The sequence below is a fragment of the Taeniopygia guttata genome, chromosome 10, assembly GCF_048771995.1.
Source record: "Taeniopygia guttata chromosome 10, bTaeGut7.mat, whole genome shotgun sequence".
In the NCBI taxonomy this organism is placed as follows: Eukaryota; Metazoa; Chordata; class Aves; order Passeriformes; family Estrildidae; genus Taeniopygia; species Taeniopygia guttata.
In genome coordinates this window covers 12,302,477-12,319,098 of record NC_133035.1, presented here as the reverse complement: position 1 = coordinate 12,319,098, position 16,622 = coordinate 12,302,477, and the positions used below count along the sequence as shown (strand labels likewise).

Sequence of the window (16,622 nt, the reverse complement as noted above, 5' to 3'; positions counted from 1 at the left end):
AAAACAAACCCAAGCAATTCCACATCTGTGAAACCTTCCAAAAATTGCTTTCCTCAGTGTAGAAGCCGGATATATATTTGTTGAATTAGGTTCTTGATTAGGTAGGACACAAAGGGCTTTCTCCCCCTGCAATACTTCCTGCCCAACAACAGAGTTCTCCCTGTTAACCCTGTGAACATTCCATGGGGGACATTTTTTTGTGTGTTATTAATATTTAATTCCACTGTAGAAATCAGCATCTGAGCCCTTTTTTTTCCCCTTCCCCCTCATGGATTTTTTTCAGGCCAAATTTCTTCCCACTTACTTGGTCTGGTCTTTTCATTAAAATAAGTTCTTCCAATGACCCCCAATCATTTGCCCTTCCTGTCCATTCTTGGTTATGCCAAAACTGTTAGTTCACAACAGGAAACCAATAGCTTGTGCTATCAGGAGACATTTCCTTCACAGCACAAAATGTCTGAATAATAATTTCAAGAAAGGCTTCACCCATTTCCTGTGAGTGGAGGGAAGTTTGCCTATCCCAGTCCCTCAGAGCTCTTTGTTTCCATTCCTTCATGATGTAATGCTTTCTACATAGGGAGGATGGATCATTTTCCCTTACCAGCACTGAATTCAATGTCCTGTGTAAAGTTTTGATACAGCTCTCCCGCAATAAAACATGTAACATTTACAAATAATAAAAAGTTAAGCTCTAGTTTATACTTGTGGAGTCTCTCTCAAAAAACAAATTCAGCTTTTGGTGTCTGGAAAATAGCTATAATGAAAACACAGAGGCTAAATACACTCTGGTTTATAAAATGTTTATAAAATGTGTTACTTGCAGGCTATTTAGCACTACAACTCTAACTACTGAGTATCCTCCCAGCAGGTAGGAGAGCTTACCTGGGATCATTTACAAAAATAATGCAGATAGATAAACTTTATCTTCAATTAAGCCTTGCTTAGTTTCATCCCTATATAGCAAAACATGCATTGACCAAATAGTGAAGAGTGACATTTTAAAGTGATATGATACATCAAAGCTTATTATAGGGGCAATGCTAAATTGCAAAAAGGGGAATACCAAGCAATAAATGTTAGTTCTTCAGTGCTGAAATATTGAGGATGCATATTTTTAGGCAACAACTGTGTCAAGCTATTCTTTCTCTAAAAATATAGGCATAGAAAAATACTATATGGGAGCTACTTTTCCCCATCGAGCCCTGCTGTGGTGCTTCTAAACTCATTTTTGTTAAATGATGCAAAGTGGAATCAGAATATATATTTTATTTCATTTTCTACTTTTTTTTTTTAAAACAAGCTTTGTAAGGGCTTGCAATTATGATTTTTTGTCACATCATATGATTTTTTTCCACTGTTGGGGGAAGCAAGAAAGCTTAAAAGGAGAATTTGTCAAAGAGTTTGAGAAGCTTAAAAATAGCTCTGTCACACTTGTTTTTATAGTGCAGTCTTAATTACAGCATTTTCTGTCACACAAAAACCATAATAAATCTCCCATTCTTCTGAAGACAATAAAATTTTTATTACATTTGTGTCCTCTCTGTGATTTGAAATGTTCAAATCAACATGAAATTCTACATCTCTTATTTTAATTCACTTATTCCCATCGTAAGACTGAGTCAAGTTACTGTTTTCATTCCCCCCTTAACCAGCACTGCCTGCATGTCCTGCTGCCTGTCTCCTCAGCTGGGATGCTGCAGGAGGCAGGCACCTTCCTCCTCACAGATTCTAGTCATGTTTCTGTTAGGTAAATAAACTGATTTAACACCTCTGCGCAAGGAGCTGTGTTTAAGAGCAGCAGCTTTGTGTTTCAACATCTCTTGCTTGAAAGGCTGGAATGTAATTTTCTTGCTGCAGACTGGCAGAGCCTTTGCATTTTATGTTTTCCAGTCCATTTCCAAAAGTGCATTTGTCACTTATGTACCCCAGCAGCAAATTTCACCCACACTGACCACCTTCAGTCCTCACTTTCCTCATCAGTGACTGTAAGATGTGAGACAATGTCATTCTCTTTCTATTTGTTTCAGAGGTACTATAAAGATGAATTCTGGTTCATTTCACTTTGGGGCTGAGGAAAACATTTCCCTCTCAATGCCTTGGACAGATCAGAAAAGTGTTTCTGAAGGAAAAAAAAATCTATAACATATCATTCAGTCCTTTATCCAATTGTTCAACCTTAAACATGAATGTCTTGTTGAAAACCTCCTTTGAGGCTGATACCTCAAGACTATTGCTGCATTTTGCTCTTCTTTCTTTCCCTTCCCAATTTTGAATCCCCTTTCATCTGGCCATTTAAGTATGACTAAGTTACATTTAGTTGTGTACTAAAACCTCAAGTGGTTGTTCATTCAGCAGTTTGTAAAGCCAAATCTGGAAACCCTTTCTTTGTTCTGGCCATCTGCCTCGAAAGCAGAATGGCAGGTGAGCTGGGGAAAAAGCAATGCAAACACCAGTGCCCAGAGCCACCAGCTCCTGTCAGACTGGACATGCTGAATATGTCTGACTGTGCCTAATGGCAAGAAAAGCTAATGGCAGTGTTATTATACTGACTATTAGAAAAATAACAATGTCAAGGTATAAGCATGCATACTTAAAACAACAAAACATCAAGCCAATCATGAGAGGAAGCTTCCTGTCAATCCCATGTTTTAATACTACAAAAAGATCTTTTATAGCAGCTGTGGGAACACAATGTCCTTTTCAGCCCGTAAAACTACATTTGCAGAGCGCTCTGAAAAGGTCTGTGGGTAATACCACAAACTGTCAAGAAGTGACATCTTTCTTCCTATTATTAACTTGTATAATACTGTATGTACTCGAGTAAACTTCACTAAAAATCCTACATGAACAGGAGTTTGTGCGGAGTATTTCTGTTTTTCTATGGAATATCACATCAATTAAAAGACATGAGAAAATGAATGCTCAATCCTAATTCTCTAGTTGGTGAGCTGAGACTTGGAAAAACTAGGAAACTTGATAAAGGCTGCCCAGAGAAAGAAGCAGCTCACAGTCTGTTAGCCATTACAGGGGCTGCAACTGCACATGCCAATTTTGGGACACATCACACAGTGCTAATGTGCAGAAGGTTCTAGAATTCTCTATAGAATACATGTCAAAATTGTCAGAGCTGTCTAGTGCCCTCACTGCAGCAGCAGTGATGCTGTCTGACGTGGCTGCAGGGGAAGGGAGCAGAGGTGCTTCAGAACAACCCCAGCAAACAAGGCAATGCCAGTAGCTGGGAATGATCAAATGTCCCTGCTACACTCACAGAGCTACAAAAGGAGCTAATAGCTGACATTTTAGCACTGGAATTTTCAGGCAAGTAAAATCATAATTTTATCAGAATAGTGATATCAACATTGTATCATGTATAAATCTTGGCTTAAAAGTCCTGGTAGACAACAGAGCAGTCCTGGAAACTAGATACCTTTAAAATCCATGTCCCTTAAATAGGTTAAATCCCTCTAACACCTTTCACAGCAACATTTCTTCTGCTTGGACCTCAGGCTCTCATTATGTTTGACATTTTATTTCCAGTATTGAGTTGTCTTTTCTTTGTTTTTGCTCACTCATGGGGCATACTGGCCAGCCTACAAAAAAGTAATTTGAATGTTTTAAACTAGACTAATATATTTTGACTGTATCCTCTCTGACACAGAGGACTGTAATGCAGCCAGCTGTTCATTGTTACTATGTTAAATAAAGTAGAACTCCCTTGTGGCATTCCATATGCTAACAAATGATGTAATGAAATTCTGGTCATGTGAAAATTCTATCATTATACCACCCAGGATCCCCCAAGAGCACTCAGAGGCAAACAGACTTGTCTGAAAAGCCCCATTAACACATCCTCCTTGCAATACAGAACTGCAATTGGTTTAACCTGATGTGCTGCTTGTTTTTGGTTTTATTTTCTGTGTGCTGTGTGCCTCAGTAGTACAAGTACACTTTTCTCTGTATTGGTGAAAAGGTGCACAAGACAAAGACGAAAACTTTGTTAACATGATGTTAACTTTGTTAACTTCTGTAAACACAGGCTGTGAGGAGCTGATTGCAAGCAATGTGATCTACAAGTGGCAGGTGGGACTGCTCAGGTGGGCAAAGATAGAGAAGGAGGGAGAGAAAGCCATGCAGGAAGAGAAGGAAGGTGAATCCTCTAAGAGACCTTGGTGAAGTCAATTTAAGAAGTTTGTTCTTCCTCCCTTCCTCCCTCCCTGCCTTGATAAATGTTGTACCATTTCAGTGATCCGGTTTCTAACACAAGCCCACACACAGTTGTAGGATCACAGCTAAAGAAATAAAGAAATGTTGAGTGGGAGTAAGACCAAATGCCAACTGTTAAAGTTTTACATCAACACTGAAACCAGCTTTCATAGAGCTGTGCCTGAAAGTGTGAAAAAAGAAGCAAGGGTAAGAATGAAGGAAAAGAAATAGATGAGCTTTACCTTGGAAAATGTGGCTAGAATTTAGAAATAGAAACCTCAATAGAAATTTTAACCTTGATTTAGGTGATTCTGGGTTACCACTTACTCACATGAACCAGGGTGGCAAGAGGTACAGCTCAAATGGACTGGAGGCAGCTGAGGAAGCAGGAAAGGAAACAAAAGCAAGCACAGTGTTTTTACCAGGGGAATTTTCAGACAAGATAAACCAAATAATAACAAACTAAATTTAAGCTTTTAGAAGTTGCAGGTGAATGATCAATTCTTCAAAGTAAAGTCAATATGTGGGGTACCCTCCAGCCAGTCACATGCTGCACAGGAGACCTGGTTGTGGAACTGAGTCCCTTAAATCAGCCAGTCAGCTGTGGAAATTGGGCACTGCAATACAGCTCTGAATTCCCTGGAGATGTACAAAGCAACAGCCCTATGAATTCCATACTTCTATTATGATATTATGATTTGAAACATGTATCTCTTGCCTTCTTCAGAGCCCATACAACCCACTGTTGGAGGGCAGCAGGTGCTGTTTGGAAAGCAGTGAGGTGCAAAGGGGAAGGTTCTGGGCTAGCAGAACCTAGAGAAGGAGAAAAGGACTGAGAGCAGCCATTCCCAGTTAGCACTGGGGCTTCCAGGGCAATCCTGAACGATTCTGGGCTTTTTGATCATCAGAACAGAATCTCCAGAGCAAGAACAGGAGCATTGCATCATACCTGACCTTTGGATGGCAGTCTCTTTCATCAGAAATTAAGATATTGGAAGAGCCACAACTCTTCCCATCGCATGACCATAATTCAGCACTTCTAGCAACAGTAAGGGCTGATTTCTCTGGGGGAAGGATGTGAGTTTGCCTCTGTGAGTTTGTCAGTTTGTCAAAATGAAAGGCAAAAATAACCTGAAGCATTTACAGAGACGAAAAAGTTTGAAATTAGAAGAAATCCTGAGCATGTATGAAGACAGCAAAGCTTTGTGCCCCAGAAGGCAGAACTGTTTGAGAGTTACCCCCATTCTCCTGCAGCAGGCAGTGGGGCTGTACAGCCCAGAACAAGGCCACACAGAAGTAGCAGCACATGACAATTAGTCTGATGCAAAGCCCCACTGGCACAGCTGTAGTGGTTCAGGCTCTGGAGGAAACTTGCTTGTAGCCAAAACAGGTATCTCTACTGAGCAACGCAGACATATCCCCAAGAGCCACTATAAACAGGTTAAAGCAGCCTGGATGCATCTCTGACAGCACTGGGATATGTTTCTTTCCATGATTCACAAAGGACAGACAAGAACAATAAGTCAGGAAATACCAGTCCCACGTAAGCTTGGCCTGATTAAGGTTTTCAGAGGAGTGATATAGGCTCATCTGAACTTGAGCCTGACTATACTGCAGTTTTGTCTTGTTGTTTATCTGTTCTTTCCTAGAGAAATCAAGGCAAAAATGTCAGCAGGCTTTCACTAGGAAGCATGGGAAGGAGGAAGAACACCGTATGGCAATTCCAAAATGTGTTCACATGCCTTTCACATGTTTACATTTCTTGACCATGGTCTGAGTCCAACCTCAAGGTAACCTTGAACCTTGAAAACTAAATACAATCCTGCTAGTGCAGCTGGAACAGGTGAGAGAGCCAGATAATACTGAGAGAGCTTAATCTAGAGTCTTAAGAAAAGGGAAAAAAATTACTCTTTCAAATCTGTGCTGCTAGAGCCACGCTTCTTGCTACACTGACAACTTTTTATTCTGGAAATAGAAGTGCAGTATGCTCACCCCCACACATCATGGTGTTTTATTGCCTAAATAGTGCACAGAATAAGGACACCTTAAGGACAGAGGCAGACTGCTGACTCACCCACCCTCACTTCCAGCTGAGCCACAGCCTTGGGGAACTCTGCAGCAGAAAAACCACTATACAGATCTGCTGCTAGTCTGTATTCTGCCTGAAGAAAATAGGTAGATATTCCCTTCCTGGACCGGGATGGTGTCTGTGAGCAGGGCTAAAGCTGTGCAACTCCCCCAGAGCTCCCAGGAGAGCTGCTGACCCAGCGGGAGCACCTGGGGGAGCACTGTATTTAAATTCCCACCAGGGGATAGGATTGAGAAGCTGTGGGCTGTGATCCAGGGTCTGAGCCTTTCTGAAGCAGTTTTATTCCTGCAACGTAATCAGTGATGTAAATTAATTGGCACTGAAACACCTAAAACAATTGACTGTTGAATTATAAAATACATGTTAAATAATATTTATTTTCTTTTTAAATTCACTATAAGAAGAAAAACAAACAAAACTCATCTCCCCATTTCCCCTGAAAGACAGATAATATTTTGTGAAGTGTTTTGGCAGAAGACACAGGTGGTTGTATTTATTGGTGACATCATAATGAATTAAAGTAAAAAGGGAAAAAATAAAGCTATTACAAGAAGGTCAAATTCCAGCTATTTGTCTGAAGTAAGGTTCAGTTTTGAAGTAATTTTTCAAAAGGGATTTTATAGTTACAATTTATAATGAGGTTAATTTGAAACTGAATTTGCTAATCATTGGTTTGATACCCTTGACACTGCAAATGTATTGCTTTCCTTGGTGTGATAATGCTATTTATCATCTTTCTTTTGCTACTCTTTCAAAAGAATAATTTCAATTTCAGTCAGAGGCTCTGACTTTTATATTCATGGAAGATTTTGCTGTTCCATTATCTCAACACTGGGAAAAAAAAAAAAAACATCTCTGGATGAATCACAACAATTGGAGTTGGTAAGGATGGAAAATAGGATGCTGCCTGCTGAACACGACCCATTCAGGATTGCTATGTATAGCCTGGGAGCCTTTCCAGAGAACTGACCATGAATTCCACCTCATCTAAGTTGTTGGTCAGTTTGTTTGGAGTTTTTTTTTAATTACTTATTTTTTTCTGTGACTTTTCTGTTATCATTTATAGAACAACTCTTGGGAAGTAATGAGTTTAAATATTTTCAGAATTTGCAGCTTTTCATACCCTGACTTTGAAGCCTATATGAATTCTACAAGGCAAAAACAGTGAAAATAATGCTTGCCTTCCACCTGTAGGCCACTGAGCTGAATCATGCTGCCTTGCAAGTGTTGTTCAGCAGCATACTTGAGTGGTGCTTACACCTTCAATATATTTCCTAACTTAGAGTTGTTAACAACATCCAAACTCCTCTTCTGTCCAGCCCTACACAGCCCAAGTCGTCTGGCAGGGCTTAAAAAGAGAGTGAGAATTGAGAGAGGCAGCAGCTCTAACACAGATGTTTACTATTCAATTAATTAACTCTGTCAGCATTAGTCACTGGCACATTCAACTCAGAGAATGAAAACATGCAGGGGGGAAACAACACAACAGAAAAAAGAATCACTAAGAAAGGAACCCATTTCAATATGAATTGTGCAGAAAATAAAATAAAGATTTCAATCCAAAACCTGTGTGCTCTGCCCACAACTCAAAACTGACAAAACCACCCTGCAATATTGTGGTTTCCATGTTTGTTCTGAAACCCAACACACACAGAGTCATTGCCATGGAGCAAGTCTGTGAAGACCGAGGGTGAACAGTCCTCCTCACCCTCCTCAGTGTATCTTCCTTCCTGCAAGGCTTCACCCCTACATAATTTCCCTCTTTTCCCATTCCTGCCCAACTCACAGGAACCTATGACCACCTATGAATTAGCCAGCATCCTCTTCCACCCACCTCTTTTCAGAGGCCTGGTGAAATACATGTGTCTACATGGAGGAACTGCTTCCCTGTTGGGTGTTTTACTGTCTGGACCAAAGTGTTCTGAGCTGCTGCTTCTTAAACTGTGAGAAAATAGCTAATGCAATACAATGGCTACCTCCACCCTAAAGCCTGTGGCTTTCCAAAACCACAAACTGACTACATGGCAGCCAAGTTCCCTATTTTTAATATATATTTATGTATATATATATGTATTTATAGTGATAGATTTATATGTGCATTACAGTATATTTATACTCACTAAATGGATAACGAATGAATCTACGGTTTTATACACAGAAGATGTTGGTGTAGGCCAGTTTGGATGAAGAGTAGTTTTGATACAGAGCTCTGTGAATTTTGTTGAGAGGAAAAAACATCAAAAATATCTCTATTACATAGTTAAACACACTTCTGAACTCTGCCTAACCAATTACTTTTGTACATTGGCTTGAAAGTACAGCTGCAAGCTGTACAGAGGAAATGACGACGGGATATAAAGGACTAGGGAATATTCAGTATTTACTAAACAAAGATCTTACTTTGAGCATGTGTTCAGTCATACCATAAGTATTTGACAAAAACAGCTCTCTGTGCCCGGATAGTTCAGTCATTGCTGTCATTTTGCAGTGCAAATAAATAACTCTCTTTGCATTAAAGGTACATGCAATAGCTGACTTTGTCCTCCCCTCTTAAACTATTAATTCAAGCCAGAAAGGCTCTGGCAAGCCAAAGGCATTGATAAATATCAGAACAAAACCTGGAACCCTGAAAGACCATGAACATTTTGAGAAATTAATTTCATACCTTAGTTGTTCAAAGGAATTTTCTTCAAAGGAAGAATTTCCAAGCTCAGACTTGAAGACAGGTTAAAATCACACCAAATTGTTGAAAGGGATTTTACAACTTCATCTGACTTCTTGGGTGACTAGAGAGCAATTCTGGTAATTTTTAATATTACCAGATGAGAGTTGCTCCTTTAACACCAAGTGTTACGTCTTCTCCTTGGGAACTGAAGAAAAGGGCTATTGTAAAACATGATTATTTATGAACTGTGTTATGGTGTTTGCCAGATGACTGTGCAAGGGGCCCCTGTCTAATCAGGCTGTACAGAGTTTAGGCACTGTAGTGACAGACTGCCACATTTTGGGAGCCTTTAGTCTGCAGAGGCAACAGAGGCAAAAGGTCGGAGCTGATCACCCCTGCTGGAGATGGCCAACAGTGATTAAATTACTTGTCCAGCTTCAGAGACTGGGATCTACCATAAAGCAGGAAACAAGCTCAGATGTCCTGAGGCCCATGGTTGCACCCCTGATGTGCTATGACTCACAGTTAATTCATGGTTGATTAATGATAATTAGGATTTCAGTTAGGAGGGATCACCCATCTCCTCTGCCCTTCACATTTTCTAAGACTGCTTAAGTGGTCACATTTTACTGGCACTCTTTTTGTAGAAATTATTTCTGAGGCCCAGATATTGAAGCATCTGCAGACATCTTGGTTCACAAAAGATGATAAAAGACAGGAGAGAAAACCGATAATTCCCTGCCACTTATCTGAGCCACTGCAAGCAAGCAGAAATCTCAGTTCTGATAAGATTTATATGAAAAGACCTTTTATTTGTCAGCTATAAATTTGGGAAAACTCTGATCTCTTTGCAATAGTCCTTGACTAAAATAAGAACTATAAACCTAGAATAGATTATTTGCTAATTCCTTCAAAATAGACTCTCGTGGAGGGAGGACCCTCTGGTAGTCCCACATTTCTGATGGATTTGCTTCTGCTTGCAGATTTTCTGCTCTCATTTTATCAGGATCCTCTGCTATCATTGCATTTCCTGAATTTTCCCATCATTGATTTACTTTTTTCTCAGGTGCTGCTTATGCAGCAATTTGAGCAAAGTGTTAAGCAAATTGGATCAGTGTAAAAATAGATTTTTCTTTCTTCCTAGCAGCTAACATGGGTATGAAATTGAAGAGAATCACAGAGACAAAAGAATAGTGGTAAGTCAAGCTCTTTGCACCCTTTGAACATCTTTTAAGGCACCTTGTTCTCCTTTTACCTTCACAGTTCAATGATGAACTCTGGGAGATCTCCCTTTTTCAAGTAAAGCCTGACTCCTGTCTAAGATAGTAAAGTTTTACACCCCTGCACTTCCCACTCATTTCAGAAACACTCTCTGAGCCTTCTCTGGGCTGGCTGCAGGTCTTCCTTCCTCCCCCACCCCAACCCACCTGGAAATTGCAGGAGCAAAAAGTTGTAATATTTAGTTTCCCTGCAAGTTTTTTAGTGCTGTTTATCTCTGGAAGGGGTTTGATCTTTTCCTGCTTTGGTTAGAAGATGACCCAGATGGGGAGGTACAGTTATTTTGTGCCATCAGCAGAATTATAATTTGTTCAAGCTGACAGCCCACTAGATTCTCACTAGGTGAGGATTTATTGTAGGAGACTTTGAGGTATAGAAAGCAACAAAAATAGCTGCATGGTATGTGGCTAGCAAACCTTACCAGAGTAATTTGCTTCAGGTGTGCTTGACATTTCTGTGCAGGGAGCCCAATCACTGCTCTGTAGCTAACTTTCTCTTTTGTGATCTCATTTTTCCTTCTAACGGTGAAAAGGAATGAGTTTTGCTCAATCCTACCAGCTTGTTCCAAAGTCAGGGTACACTACATTCAGTATTGAACAACACAACAACATGTCAGGAAAAATAAATGAAATGGCTTTGTGGTGTCAGTTTGGGAAGAAATGAGATGAAATATTTTTTCCATGTGCTGAATGAGCCCAGACAAAATCTGTCTAGATACTAGACTCCTACAACCTGCTTGTAGCATTTTTGGAGGAATGACCAGTCTATTTTATGGCAGACGCTCAACCATGCTATACACTCTGAAAAATACTCCCTTTTCTCAGAATAAAATTCCTTCATAGTTAGATAAAACAGAATGGAAGTTATTTGGTAGAGTCTTCTGGAATAGCAGAACACATTAGCTGTGATTCTATACAGCACTCATATTTTTTTCTTCATTTCTAATTCCTTTTGAATCAGAACTAAATTAATAAATCCCAATAAAAGGAGAATTCAAAAAATCAAGCGCTTGTTCCAGGTGACCTCATATGTTGGAGAGCAAGTTTTGGGTAACTGTAGGTTACTGGAAGTCTATTCTGGCTGGAAATATATGTGATTTTTTTTTCTCCAGGGCTAAGATGAAACTATCTTAGCTTCTACTAATCTGATTTCAGGTAAATACTTATTATTTAAGCCTTAAATCTTCAGTTCACAGAAAGTTCAGATTGTTACTCTCTAATTAAAAACAAACAAAACTGAACCACAAATACACAACAAAACCCCCAACACTCCCCCCAAACAACAAGAACACACACATACAAAAGAACACCTCAAAACCAAATGAATACAAAGTGCAAGTTATTCCAAGGAGGATTATCCATGTGTAAAATGTGCATTTTTTCTGTCTTTGACCTTGCCATGTTCCTCTGAATTTCATATACTATTAAACAACTGATAAATAGGAGCAACTGTAACTTGCAGCCAGTAAGTCTCATTTCAAACACTTGAAAATATCACACTGCTCAGCTTAAGGACAGCAAATTGAGCACAAAGAAGAAACTTTCTGGATAAGCTTTATGTCCAGAGTCTCACAGTGTCCTTGGGCAAAAACAATATTTTAAAGATTTTTTTTTTTTTAAACTGCCAAGAATACTTGAGTTTTCATTCACAACTTCTAAAATATAACCACATTGACACTCATAAAGCTGCTTATCCCATGGCTACATTCTATGTACTAGAAAGACTGTTTATTCGCAGCAATTACTGAAAGCACCGCCCATTCTCCTGTATCTCTCGGGCCACAATCACTGGTGTCAGATGTGTTTTTACTAACGAGACTGTGGAACTGGTGAGCAGAGAGCTTTCCCACCCTTCCCTTCTCCCAAGCATTCGACAAGCTGCAGTTTCAGGGTGGCCACACCCTGCTTGTTATTGTTAAATCGAAATATTAAAGGTGGGTTCTTTTATATTTTCCTTAGCCTTTCACCTCTGTTTAAAATAGAGTGCATTCAAGGGACATCTGTGTTACTGGCAACACCATCACATGAAGAGCTGTCTATAAATAGCATCACTACTAAATAAACAGCTGAAGCATAGCACTTACCAGCACGGCGAAGTCAGTATTGTGTTATTTATTCTTAGTGGATCTGATGGCTGATGAATAAAGTACACATTTGTTTTCATTTTGAAATAATATGGCCAAAGTTCAAATAAAATTAAAAAGTAAGAGTCAGAAGATGCATTACCAAAACTGCTAAATTTCTTAGGACACACTGGCAAAATGACTGATACCTGCTTTCAAAAGGGGCTCCTGAATTTTCACACTCATGGTTTTTAGAGGTAATTTTTGAAAATGTCATTTCTCATCTCTCTTATCTGTGTTTTTCAGCTGTAAAATGGGGTTAATAACACTTAATTAGTTCACAAAAGTATTATGATGCTGAAAACATTCAAGTGAGTAAAATGCATTAAGTTTCTCTGACTGTGTCACTATAACACAGAAATTATTTCAATTTGAGATGTTTGGCATGTGAAGGAGCAAGGTAAATGCCAAATAATTTTCTCCTGTTCTCACAACTGAAAAAAAAATCACAAATTTCATAAAACAGAGGCCAGAGTTTCAAAGAGCTATGGCAAAATCTATCCAAATATACATTCACAGATTTGTGTAGACATACCTCACACCAGTCCTAAATTTTTCTGCTAAAGATCGTCCAAGGACTTGTCAAATCTGTGATTTTCTGGTGAAATTCGGTAAATTACTTGTTCCCTAAATTTTTACTTTTAAATATACTAAGTAAACCTAGTTTGATTTTTTTTATGCTTTTCAAAGTAGACCCAAAATACTGACCAGTTTTCATAACTTTTTCTTTCCAAATCACTCAACATCCCTTAGAATAAATTCACGCAGAAAAGCCAAAGAAAGAATAATCAGGAATGAATACAGAACAAAATAAGAAATATATTTTTGCCACTGTGTAAAAATATTACTTACCTATACTCTATAGCATCATGTGCAGTTCTGGTCACTCTTCTTCTGAATCAATCATTGGGAATATTTCCATGTGTCATTAAATGGAAGTGATATTTTTATTATTTTTCAGGACTGATTGACTAATATCTTAGGTATTTTTTATTGAAATGCATCATTAAATATTGAATGCTGAAATCAGTAAGGTTGGAGGAATACAACTGCCAAGTAAAACAAATCAGAATTAAATGTACATTTCCACTGCAGAGCTCCCATGAGGTGGTATATGAGCCTTAGGAGAGGAGTAGGCAGGTTAGGTCTCACAGAGACGTGTTTTCTTTGGCTGGCAAACAGCTAATCATTTTTTAACTTGGCTCTTGTTTCATATATCACATTCTATAGGACTGCCCTTATGTTCCACTCTTTTAAGTATTCTGAGTTTCCTTCATATAGAGCAAGGTCTTCTAATTCAATATCAGTTTTTCACTTAGAATAAGAAGGCAATCTGCTGTGTAGTATATTAAAGGGAAACCAAATATTTTTGGTGACAACTCAACACCTAAGGGTTCAAGCTGACCTTACACTAATGATTGTTATCCTATCCTGTATTCCCAAGCCATATGGATTTTTGATTACAGTGCAATCACAGACTTGCACAATAGACCAGTCACTACAGTAAAACACCAGTAATGACACAATCAGATGTGTAATTTGTGCTGCTCAGCCTTCAGTTAGAATCTATAGGAAGCTGCAGTACCCCAGAGAAGAAGGGTGAAGCAGACACTGTCTCTTCCAGCACAACCTCACAGGACTGAAGACAGCAAAGCTTGCACCCTCTCTTTTAAGTTAAGCTGATTGACTGTCAGCTTGTTCTCTGGCATGAATGCAAGAACTGATTAAGAGGCACATTAAGAGCAAAACGACCCTTTAGGAGCAAAATTTGATGGGTTACCTCAGGCTGGGAGTACAGGCTCCAGCTGTGATTGACGTTTGCAAACTTCTCTGGGACGCTGCACTGTGGTGAGAAGCTGGTTCTCCTTACCTTCTCCCAGAACTGTGCATTTTCCAGCATGCAGGTCTTCTGAGGAACTTCAGTGGTGTAAATCTGCAGTGCCAGCTATGAAAAGAAGATGCCAATCATTTTACAATTTAATTTTCCAATTACAACTACCCTCTTATTCTTCTGAGCCCCTGCTGTGCTGGCCCTGGGCACCTGTACTAAGAGGAGCACTGCTCACTTGGGAGGTCATTTGTGCAGATCCACAGTATTATTTTCTAAATTTCACCCACTCAACAAAAATCAATACATCTACCCCAAAAATTCCCAATTTGTTTGTGTAATACCTTTATCGCTCCAACCAGGTTTCACATGGTATTTCAGTGGCTGATCTGGATTTGCAGGCCATGTCTTAATAGCTTTCCACCTACCACTCCTATGATGAAAAACAGTAATATGGCTGTAACTAAGCATGTCATATAAGCAGCCTGATTAGATAAGCTGTGGATATCTAAAACACAACCCACACCCCAAATTTAGATTACAGCTATGTGCATGTTCTAAGGCAGATGCTGAAATATGTCAGATGCATCCTGGTTAAATAAGTTAACACTCCTGGACTGCTGTGTAATAGGTCAAGAGATTCCACAACATTTCTTGAGATACATTAAGTGTAAGGCTTTAGTCAATGGTATCACATGAGAGTAAAGATTAAAAAAATCAGCATTTTTAGGAGCTACTTGTTAACTGAATATAACTCCTGCTACAGTGTCATGCCAACAGAAATTAATGTTAATTCAGTTGACAAACTTAGAATCTTCACACAGTTTTCTTTAGCACAATATACAGTTCTTCATACCACATGCACTTTGATGGTGGGAATTTGATTTTCAGTGCACTGTTCAGGAGGCTGACTGCACAACTTGCACTCATAAAGAACAGTATTGGTGCTTTTTCATAGCATTTTGAGGGTTTATAAGATAAAGTAATTAAATGCAGCTTTTGTTGTGGAGCAAGAACAAAATATTGTACTCTGCATATATTTATATTTCTTGATTGAAGATAACAAAGTCAGATCAACATGCAACTACTCCCCTTTTACAACGTCAGAAATTTATGTCTGACTTTAAGAGAGGTTGCCCAGACTCTTACAGATCTGATCCTGTACAGGAAACATAAAAGTTGCAAGAGGAATCAAATGATTGCTTGACAGGGCAGTCAGGTCGCAAAACAAAAATGCAACAGGAGAACTTTGCTTTTAAGAGCACTCCCAGATCAGTCAGGCTGCAATCACACTTAGCATCAGAAGAAAAGTGCACTGATGACAATATTATGCTCGGGGCAAACTTATTTAACCTACTTATACAAGTCTGTATTTGACTCTCTGTTCTAGCAGACAGCACATTAATCATGTGTATCTGACACCATTCATGAAGATTCTCAGTTGACATCTATTACCAGTGCATTACATTTACTTTATGGCTTACTACAACTTGGAAAGGAGCAAACTGCCTTTGCTGATGTTTTACAGCTATTTCTGCAGTTTTACTTTTGGATTGACCCCAAAACTTTCAGAGCAGTGAATCCCAAAATACTTACAATCAAGTACTAGCTCATCTAGGAGCTATAGAAAAACATTATTCAAATAAAAGCACAAAGAGCTCAGTTAGTGTTTGTCAGTCTATCAAAATCAAACCAAAAAGAACTCTCTGAAGAATGATATAACATTAACAGTAGTTTCAATATTAAACATCACAGCGACATCTGGTTTTGTTACATCTTTTTTTTCTAATACAAGAAAAGGCAAGCTCACCGTACCATACCTGCAAAGCCTGTTTTCTCTCCCATCTAAATCCAGCAGAAGGTGATTGGGGTTTTTGGACTGTGTCAAAGAGGTGAGCAGAGAGGAAGTGGAAACAGCCACAGCCTCATTCACCGACCTCACTACGGGAATGGACAAGAGTCACTTCTTAAACAAGGTGATTCCCTCAGAAAATCTGTCATTTCATAGCTAACGTGCAGGCAGACAAGTTAAACACCTGCATGCCAGACCAAACCTCCTGTCTGTCCCTCTCTGCCAGCCCACCTGCTCACTATACCTCCTACCAGTGGGCTGAGGTCTTTCAGCAAGTACCCAGTCCAAACACAAGGTGGGTTGGTGTTTTCCTTCCTTTTCTCTACTCTTCCTCAGGACCTTAATTTTCAAAGCATCCATTGATTAACCACAGTGATACAACTACCTTTGTTATCACTGGTAGCTGAACATCACCTCCATTTCAGTTGATGACTGTGGAGATATAAGTAACAAACACACAAAATAAGTTACTATTAAATTGCTGTTGCCTTCACTACTCATAGACACATAAATACTGTGTTACTCAAGCTTTTCACAAAGGAATTAAATATTAAGGATAACATTATGTTTTGACACAGTTAATTT

General features: G+C 39.1%; 1 long non-coding RNA gene across 1 annotated transcript; it reads right to left on the bottom strand.

Annotated features, from left to right (window-relative positions):
* Window positions 1-3,544: 3,544 nt before the first annotated feature.
* Window positions 3,545-16,456, bottom strand: LOC140684774 (uncharacterized). The gene is made up of 3 exons (XR_012057557.1): window positions 16,006-16,456; window positions 14,530-14,618; window positions 3,545-14,302 (listed from the first exon to the last, which is right to left on the bottom strand). It is a non-coding gene; the product is annotated as an uncharacterized lncRNA (long non-coding RNA).
* Between the last annotated feature and the right edge of the window lie 166 nt (window positions 16,457-16,622).